Source organism: Asterias amurensis, chromosome 6 (genome assembly GCF_032118995.1).
Source record: "Asterias amurensis chromosome 6, ASM3211899v1".
Lineage (NCBI taxonomy): Eukaryota > Metazoa > Echinodermata > Asteroidea > Forcipulatida > Asteriidae > Asterias > Asterias amurensis.
The window spans coordinates 26,299,351-26,310,238 of record NC_092653.1 but is presented as its reverse complement, the minus strand read 5'-3'; the positions used below and the strand labels follow the sequence as shown (position 1 = coordinate 26,310,238).

At 37.3% G+C, this 10,888-nt stretch overlaps 1 long non-coding RNA gene across 1 annotated transcript; it reads left to right on the top strand.

Moving 5' to 3' along the window:
• The first annotated feature begins 5,402 nt into the window (after positions 1 to 5,402).
• Positions 5,403 to 8,685, top strand: LOC139939080 (uncharacterized). Its single transcript, XR_011786263.1, has 3 exons — positions 5,403 to 5,653; positions 7,117 to 7,268; positions 7,950 to 8,685. It is a non-coding gene; the product is annotated as an uncharacterized lncRNA (long non-coding RNA).
• The last annotated feature ends 2,203 nt before the right edge of the window (positions 8,686 to 10,888 follow it).

Below are 10,888 nucleotides of genomic sequence, written 5' to 3'. Positions count from 1 at the left end.
CCTAACCCCCTAACCCCCTAACCCCCTAACCCCCTAACCCCCTAACCCCCTAACCCCCTAACCCCCTAACCCCCTAACCCCCTAACCCCCTAACCCCCTAACCCCCTAACCCCCTAACCCCCTAACCCCCTAACCCCCTAACCCCCTAACCCCCTAACCCCCTAACCCCCTAACCCCCCTACGGGAATCGAACCGGGGTCTCCTAGGTCAGACGCGAGCGTCTTATGCACAAGCCAACTGTGCCACCTCTCTTAGTATATCTCAACAGAATTCATAACCATAACAAGCCTGTGAAAATGTTAGCTCGATTGGTAGTCCAAGTTGCTAGATTTCTATGAAAGAACATTACACTCTTGTCACACCAAGTGCTAAATGTAGAGACCTTAATTTAAAAGGTCTCACAATCAAATTCGTGGATAATTACTTTACTGGCAAAAAATACATCACTTCATAGGGAGTTGTTTGTCACAATGTTTTCAACTATCAATCTCTCACCATTACTAGTAAAAAAGTGTCGTGGCCGAGCGGTTAAGAGCACCGAATTCAAACTCTGGTGTTTCTGATCAGCAGGGTTCGAATCCCCAGACACTTGACCATTGCTTCGTCCAGCGGGGGGGCAGAGGGGGTGGAACTGTGTGCCCATGACACCGGGTTGATGAACTAATTTTTAGTTAACACACGGCGTACTAGTAAAGAAAGTGAAGGGTGTAATTGGAGCTGATCACCGTTGATTGTTTTATAGTTTAATGAAACAAACAATATTCCCCTTCAACAAACATACATGTACTATTGTCAAGATACAGAGATATAACACATGTAGTCTTGTTGTACAATCATCTGTGTGACTGGTAAGGGTTAACGATTTATACAGAGATAACATACATAGGTGTACAGTTCTAATAAAAACATTAAATAGTGTGCGTTTTTTTCTCATTATTGTCTGGGTACCTCAGAGTCGCACGACTACAATTTTGCAATGTTCAATTCGCAATGTCAAATTAATGTTCACATATGTTTTATTTAATATATGCAATAGAAGACCAGTATCCAGTATGACTTTTTACAAGCAAAAATTGTGTCACGTACATTAAACATGACAGTTCAAAGTAACAGACTTGGGGAATAAAACAAAATGTTACTGACGTTTAATAACTTCTGTACTGGGGCTGGGATACTTTAAGTTTATGTTTTGCGTCACACTGGAAACTTCAATACTTTAATTGGTTTAGGGAAGGTTCACAATTACTTGCATTGTAGTGCTATATGGGGGTTCCACATTGTGATTAGGTTGTAAGTACGTTATGATTGTTTGGCCGGTTTTTACCGTCGTTTCACGCGGTTTGACGCTATTGACGCTGTAGTTGTCGCGATGGTTTTCAGGATTTAATATTTAGGTAATTTGAAAAGTACACTAGTGTTAATGAAGGTCAGTCGGTCTCCTTTGATGTCAAAGAAATTATTGACGGTGTGATGGGGCCATCACGGAGGTTTTATGGGGGTCACAGACAGTTCGGAAGATGGTAGATGGTCAGTGATGGTATGCATCGGGTGCGCCGTTCAGTGTTCACGCTGTTTTAAATAACAATTTATTGAAAAAAAAATTAATTCATGACGGTCTTTTTGATGTCTTGACGCTGTATAGAGCCATCTTGACGGTGTTTTAAAAGAAATTACGGTCAAGTCAATTGACGGTCGTTTTCCTACATTTGTATTTTGTCGTATGCCTCATTTGCATATACCTATAGCTAGTGCAGCCCCACCCTACCCAGTAACCCACAAATACAAATTAAATTAACCCCGCCCACAAATAATTGCCACTCTAAAAGTGGCGCGTGACTTTGTGGTCGGGTTGTGGATCCCTCTATGTTCGTAGAGAATATCCACTGCATGTATAGCGCGCCTAGCAGTGAAGCTTACCGCAGCAGGGAACCATACTATCCACTGCCTCTTCACATCTAACGAAGCTTCAGGGTTCATATATAAGTGCATTCAAGTTCCAAAAATCCTAGTCATGGTTGCTAATTGTTGCTAAAAGTCGTCAGAGAAATACACATTCAGCACATACAGTTCTACCGAACCTTACAAAACTTATCTCAAAAATGATTTGTTATTGTTTATTATAAGATTACAGCGGAAGATGGTTCAAAAACAACGCGACATTACCGAAAAGCCATATTTTCACGGTCGAAACTTGTCGATTTCATATGCAAACTATCGTTTCCAGCGCTGAAAATGAACCAATCACAGACCATTCAGTTTTTTTTAACAAACCAATCGGAAACAAATAGCATGTAAGCCGGTCTCTCAATCACAAACCCTTCAGGTCATCCACGATAACATAGTACGACGATCACCAAGAACAGCTAAAAACAACCATTTCTTAATAATAAGCCAACAGCAAACAAATTCTACATTGCCGGGATCAACAAAGAGATTCAAGTATTAAGGTAAGTCTCACGTTTTAGATTGTTTGGACACGATGTCTACATATTCAGACCGAACAAGTAGAAAAACAAACTTTCTGTTTGTGGCCAATAAGCAATAGTCTACCGATGCATTGTAAACGTAACACTCTGGGATATTTAACCATAATGACACACAAGTTAAATTTCAACTGGCAAAAAAACAGTAACACACGTTTAGCAAGATGGGCATGGAGAGGAGGCAAAATATTGTATAAAAAAAAATTTCAGGCAACAAACAAAATCGTAATACTAATAACAACACTTTTTAATACACATCTGTTTCGGTTGTCATCAAATGCTAAGATTTTTATACCACAATCAGTAACCAAATCTGTTCATACTAAGAAGGCTGATTATCGGTGGTTTAGAGAAGAAGGTTTCTTTCAAGTAGGGATAAACACAAAAATAACAATTGATCAGTGCAACTACAACAGTTCAACATAATATATTTATCCAACTGTTGTTTAAAAAAAAAATGATTGATAGATGAAATTTAGAGATGAACTTTTAGAGAGTTCAAATAGTGTCACTTTAAGGGAAGGGTTACATTGGAGTAGGTAGCACTCCTAATGTAAGGGCATTACAAACTATTCATATACTAGCATCAACAATTAATAAAGCAACAGGTAACAGTGGACTAACACTCTTAATGTAAGGGCATTACAAACTGTTCATTACTAGCATCAACAATTAATAAAGCAACAGGTAACAGTGGACTAACACTCTTAATGTAAGGGCATTACAAACTGTTCATTACTAGCATCAACAATTAATAAAGCAACAGGTTAACAGTGGAATAGTACTCTTACATATGTAAGGGTAAATACACTTACACATGTAACAGTCTTACTCCACTGTAAACTATTGCTTACTAGGATGTCTAAAGGGACCTGGTTACATTGGGATAACACTCTTACACATTTAAGGGCATTACAGAGTAGTGCTTACTACAATAAATAGAAACTTTTGTATATATAATTGCAACGACATTTCACATTACATTAATGTGGTTATGTAAAAGCATAACCAAGAATTACAGGCCAAAGTTTGACAGCAACAAGAAAACATTTTCACATATTATGACAACAACACTTCTCAGAGTGCATTTTAAGTCTATTAGCCTGTTAAACAGGAACTTATTTTCAGGCAGGTAAACTTAACTATATTCACACATTGAATGCACCCCAAAAAGTTCAGGTGGTTTTTCAAGACCTGACTGAATGCCAGCTTTCAGCTTTTATCAAGATAACTCTCAATAACAAAGATAACTACAAATGGGGTCTAAGGACATTTCAGCAGGTCAAATGGACACACCCACTAATAATAACTTTTATCAGGTTAAAGATTCAAATGGGGTCTGCGGCCATAGACCGGTGGTTTACAAAATGTATGACAGTACCCATGCCTCGATACATGGCACTTTACAAAGTCTTTTCATCGTGCTTTTTTAAGGTTCACTCTCCAGCTGATAATAAAAGCTCTACGTTGAGGTACCTGAACATTTAATGACTGTCAAATATGTTACTTGACATTCAGTGTAGTAGTTTCAGTTACTAGGTACATAAATTAACTATTTTTTGGTTAAACACACTGCACACTATTGTCAACGACCAAATCTTCTCACATGCTGTATCTGAAAATATACAAAACAAAACAAACCTGTGAAAACTTTAGCCCAATTGGTCGTGGAGGGTTCCGAGAATAATTGACGAAAAAACACCCTTGTCACATAAAGTTGTGTGCTTTTAGATGGTGCATTTAGAGACCTTATTCATTCGAAATCTGAGATCTCAAAATCCAATTTTTGGAAAATTAATTCTGTCTAGAAACTACTCTACTGCAGAGGGAGCCGTTTCTCACAATGTTTTGTACCATCAAGTTCTCCCCATTACTCATCATCAATTTAATGCCAATAATTATTTTTAGTAGTTTACCAAGGTGTCCACTGCCTTTCACTTTACTAAATTACCTACAGTACAAATAAAGTTTACTTCAAAGAAAATTCAGTGTTCTTTAATTACACTATATGTCCTCCAAGGGAAATTTACTGTACTTTAATTAAAGTATGTACTTCAAGGAAAATTTACAGCACTTGTTTTACAATATGTAATTCAGGGAAATTTACTATACTTTAATTACAGTATGTACAGAAACACCTTTACAATTTTAAATCACACTTTCACGTTATTTTCAAAATTAGGTTTGATTATTAAAGTCACTGTATTTTGTGTAAAATTGCTGTTTTAATTCTATGAATTTAATATTATTGTTGGTTTCTTTCTAAAGGAATAAAATAAGTGTCTTTGTTTCAAAACAACAGGTCATCAACAAATTTGTTTCATTTATGTTTTGATAATGTTTTGTTCTTTCAGTCCTCAAATTTGGACACTTTGAAAAGCAACAACACCATTTACTGACTGTTTTGGAAAACTTCACATTTGGAAACAATGTTTTTCACCTGTTTCCTGTCAACTTGAAACTTTTAATGATCGAGCAGCAACTTTGCTTTTGTTTATGTTTTCAGGACTTACCAAGTAAATCAGATTACATAATGCTGCTTCTTAATATAATAATTTTTATTTTATTTTTGTTACTTTTTTTAATTACTAATATTTGTTGACATGTTATATTTCGACCTTTTGGGTGTAAAGCTTGTATTCAGTTTTCGGCCTGATATATACTTACATCAGTTTATTTCACATTTCATATTTCATTCATGTTCTATTTGCATTTAAAACAACGCAAACAGTTATCTCTGATGCATTAATTTACAATGCCTTGTAGCTAGTCTAACAATACTTTAATAATCAGTACCCAAAAAATGCAAGGACTGGTATAAAATACAAGTCTACTTTCAAGCGCCACCCAGACTTCGCGTACGTTTAACGAATGTACAAATGGCTTGAGCCCATGCTTTTCTTCCAGGAGTACCTCGACATCGTACACTTGTTTCACGGATTGTACAATACAAGCTTTTTTGTAAGAAAGGATCTACACATAATAATATAGCTTCTGTCCCAAGAAGTAGTCAATAAGGTTACTTTCTACTTTGATACTTGAGCCTATTTTATGTCGTTTCAACAGTGTTTGTGACCTTGATGTTCGTGCTCATTCACATTGAACTGGTGTTGTGACCGGGCCACTGCACAAGAAGTTGCATCGTTGTTTGGAATTCTTCACTTTCATCGGTAAGTGTGTTACTATTAATGTACTATACTTAGAATACGTAGGACTAGGTTGTAGGTAGAAGCTCACAGACTTTTAGGCAATGAGAACGAAAATGATAGATTTGCGTCCACCGCCCGCATGCTCTGAAAGCTACCGTCGAGAATTTTAATTACTTTCACAAAATAATAATAATAATAATAACAAGTTCTATGCATCATCACAAATGTTCAAGTTAAAATCATCAAACAAGGGTAAAAGGTTATATTTACGCATTTTAGTAGTAGTACTATACAAGGCAGACATTCCGCCGCAATTGTCATTGCGATCGCGATCATTCTGTTTGCAGTTAAACACGCATAAGATCTGCTGCCGTTCATCTGTCGAGCACAATCGACAAATTTGCCCCACAAATATTCTGCGCAATTTTTAATTTGCGCTATGCAGAATAGGTAAATTTGTGTATCGAGCTCCACTTTGCACAATTTGAAGATTGCGCATCTTCATGTGCAAAATAATGAATAAAGAAAAAAAGCCTCATGCCCTTTCAAAAAGGCCCGGACGCAAATCTAAAACTTTCATTCTCATGGCCTTAAACAAGTAAATAAGGGGAGTCCAAACAAAACTTTGCAAACGTTAGCTAATATTTTATAAAATGAAATTAAAAACAGGATTCCAAATTGGATTGGGTTGGCATTTTTATCTAAGTTTCGTCTGTTTGATTGCAGCATGATTTTAAACTTTCGTACCTTAATATGTAAAAGTGGTGCATCAGTTCATCGTAGTCATGATAATTTATGTTGGTTTTTCAAGACATTTATGCCAAAACACAACCCCATGAAGTAGGCAGCCCCATGAATACCCACTGACAACAGTAGGCATTAATACTAAGATCATGGGTCACTTTTTGCCATTTTGTACGTTTCATGAGGACTGTAGCTGACTGAGAATCACAGAAGAAGAAAAAAAACGGTTTAAGAGCAACATAGTAAACATAGCCCACGATTTGTCACAGGTACTTCTAAAAAACTACAGTAACTATAAAGCTCCCCGTGAGAGAGCCTTATAGTTTCTAGAAGTATGTCACTCTGTCTTCAATTAGAAACTTCAATAATGGACAGACTCCTCCTAAGTTCCATAATGTAGAGACAAAGCTGCAGGATATGTTTCTTTTTCAGTACTTCAAGGAAGCAGCTTCATGTAACACATATTCTAACAAAAGGTTATACATTTGACGGAATGGACAGAACTGTGAGGTCCTAATCAATCATGTGTTTGGGGAGTACTTGAGTACAATCAATAAGAAAGCTATAATGCATAAACTTACAACTATGCTTTTTCGTGTCCCCTTCTAAAAACCATTTTAATCCTGTCTTGCTAGGAACTTTATGATGTGCCTGTGTTATTTGTACATATTATAATGAAATTCATCTGAATGACTACATATTAAAACAATTTTGTTTTTCTCTCTCTCTTTCTTCAATAGTTCAAACTACAACTTCTCTGATTCTTCCTCGACTTGCTGTCATCACAGAAGGCCACAAGCATGGTGAAACAGAGTGACAATGTCACCTCATAGGCTAAACACTCCAAAAAGAGATTGAACCTGTTGTGTCGGCAAATGTACCCTGTAGGGATGTAAGCATTTGACCAGTCCGTTGGGACAGTTTCTTTTCCTCTTTTTCAGCCAATTGTGTCAATTCACCTGACGGGACAAAAAGTGATTGACGGGACATAATACGACTGACGGGACACTATTTCAAGACGTCACATTATTCTCTTTACTAAATATCAGTAAACAAAAATGGTTTTTGTTTTTTAGTTCAGGCGAATTGGATAGTAGATACATTTAATACACTGGACACCTTTGGTAATTGTCGAAGACCTGTCCTTTCACTTGGTGTATCTCAACATACGCATAAAATAATAAATCTGTAACAATTGGAGCTCAATATTTATCGAAGATAACAGACAATAATGGAAGAAAAAACAGCAAACGCTGTGTATTTTCAGATTCTTTAATTTAAGACCTCAGCTGAGGTCTCAAATTCAATTCTAAATATGTTGCTTCAGAGGGAGCTGTTTCTCACAATGTTTTATACTATCAACAGATCTCCATTGTTAGTTACTACTAAGTAAGTTTGTATGCTAACAATTAATAATTTTGAGTAATTACCAATAGTGTCCAGTGCCAGTACCAAAACAAGCATATACTTCAGTATACGGATTTGTGAAGAATATATGACAATCAAAACCCACCGCAGAAAAATGTATGCTGCCATGGAATGTGAATCTGTTGAAATTGGTGCTTTCTTGCAGGTAAAATTTGAGTTCTGAAGCTTTGAAATTTTTCGGCCCCAGAAATGGACCCTGATATCCAGGACATCACTGTAGTACAATACGAAAGTGTAAGGCCTCCAGGGCTAAGTTCACAGGGAACTTGGATGGCCCAACGTTGATCACAGAGATCGACGCTCAGAGTGAGCTCACTGGGGTTGACAAGTGCTTGTTTATTATCAGTTGAATAGTCCACCTACTTTGGAAACTTGAATGAGACAAAGCAAAACACAGGCATGGGAATGGGCGATGATGAAAAAACAGGAGATCAATTTTGTACGAAAAAAATTGAACGCTTAACATGCGTGTAAGGATTTTGGGCAATGTCCATAATTTGGGCAAGCTAGCTAGGTGACCCAGGCGTCAGTGCTGCACCGAGTGAACTGTTGTCAGTTCCTTTTCTGCAAAATAGGTCAACTTACATTTTCAGATTAGAGAAGAGGGATATTAGCGAAATCCAAATGTATACCCAGGGCCTACAACTCACCCCCCAAATTTTATATCAAATTCACACTGAACTCGAAGACCACAAATTTGAAAGGGGAAAAACAGGAATTCATGTTTAAACAGGAAAATTCTCATGCCTGAAAACAGTCGGCGTGCTAGTGCGTGCGTTTTGGCCTTGATAAATTTGCTAGTGCATTTGGGAAGACAGGTTTGTTGAAGGTATTTCGATTGGATTTGACAAAGTGAGGCAATTAAAGAATTTTTTCACATAGAGCTGTGTGTCAGAGTCCCCTCATTTATGTTCTCTCAAACCCCCCAGAGATATTTCCAACCCGGCCCCCGGAGTGCAACAGACAAACAGTAACCGGTCGGGCGGTAGATTTCCACCAAAACGAGCCTGCAGCCTTAGCCCGAGACTGCTCGTAGCATTCCCCGGGTCTGAGGTTCGATTTGGATTCGGGATAAGGGGAACTTTAGGCCCAGTGGTTAGACTTCTCCCAAGACTTTCAAATTAGTCTCGCAGGAAACACGCCACAGTATGTGATCATAATATTTCATGTGGGAGTGTAAATTTCACCCGGGATTGGAAAAAAGGTCTCAAAGCTGATATTTAACCATAAATACATATCTTAATTGGATGTGAACTACAACACAAATTAATGTGTGATTCAATATTTATTTCCTGATTTAGGGTACCCACACCTGTTCCAGATCCTCGAACTTCAATTATCATAAACATTTATCAATCTAAGGAGACAAAAGGGAAAAGTGGTTTTGGACAGCTTAGATTGTCTACTTTGCATGCGGTAATTATTTGAAAGCATATATGAGCTTTTACAATTCAATGCAAAAACAACACAACATTTATGTGGAATTAGCCAAACATAAATTTGTCTGGGGATCATGTCATACGCAAGTTAAGTCCAAGGAAGAATGGGCTAGACTCTTAACTGATCATCAGCAGTAATAAGTTGTGACACATCTTATGCATTTTGTGAGCACTGTAATGGAACACAAAGCCTTTTAGGGCCTGGGGTCCGGGCCTGCCTACAGGAACAAATTTTGCATTTCAGATGCTCTGTGATGCAATCTAAGGCAATTAAGAGCCCTAATGGCAAACAAAACAGAACAAAATAAACACCCTCACATACTTCTCAAATGAATATGGAGTCAAATAATAACAGCCCTTAGTGCAAAGTTACCTGGATAAAACATGGCCAATATATCGCTCAAACAAGTCATAGAGGCCGCAGACTGACAATAGCATACAGAGATGGCGCGTCTCAATAAAGTAAACATACAGTAACTACAGTACAAGAGAACAAAAAAGTATGGAGACAACACGCATGTACATGTATTTGCCCTCTTATGAGACACACAAGTTAGCAAAAACTGGGGGAATATTGTTCACCCCAGAACATGGGGGGGACACACATGCCCCCTGTTCCCCTACCCCTGATTGACGCACATGCGTTGACTTAGTGTAACCCTGATGTAGCTTCGACAAAAAGAGCATTTGAGGTACTGAGCATTATTTTGAGGTAGTGGTACAGTAGTACATGCATTTATTTTTTAAGGCCAGCTATGGTTAGTAATGGTGTAAGAGGAAATCGCAGCTTGGAAACAGTTCTATTTAATTTTAGATATTGAAAGTGTACATATATGCAGCACAACTAAACTTCTTTTCCTTGTGGGGGAAACACTTTATACACGTACATGGGTCAGCGCATTGTACACAACACAGCTCTTTCTTATTCGTTAAGACATTTTATTGTGATTATAAAAGTGGGAACAAATGAACTTGCAATTTGAACACAGCAAATTGTAATTAATCACAGCAGTACCATTAGGATCTATACAGGTAGATTCACAGGTAAATTTATGCAGAGTTCTTTTGATTGTTGGAAACAGTTTCCATTGTAAAACAGAATTTCAGAAGCTTTATACTGTGAAACTTCTCAGATTCAACACATAAATACATAGTGTTATGTTTCTACATTAACACATTAATTTTAACTTAAATGTAGGGCCATGCATGCATGAGGGTCTGCACGTTTATAGCCCAGTGGCAGAAGTTTGTGCAGTAAAGACAAGACAAGGCAGTACCATAAACAGGTTCACAGGCAAAATATTTCTTGGAACTATCCGTTCAATTGTTTTAATACTTTATAAATGTAGTTGTATACAATCTTAAAAAACGGGCCCATTTTTTAGATAGCAGAAACTTCCCAGCAAATGTCAACAAAGAAATAATAATCCCTATAGGGATACACACTTTGAAGAGCGTTACCAGCAAATGTCAACAAAGAAATAATAATCCCTATAGGGATACACACTCTGAAGAGCGTTACTGCCATTATGCTTCTTATATTTAAAAGGCAATGTATTTACTTCACAGTGAAATGTGTCTCAAAGTGCACTTTACTATACAAAGCTGCTGTAATTTTTACTACATGTATGTAAGTCTGTAATTA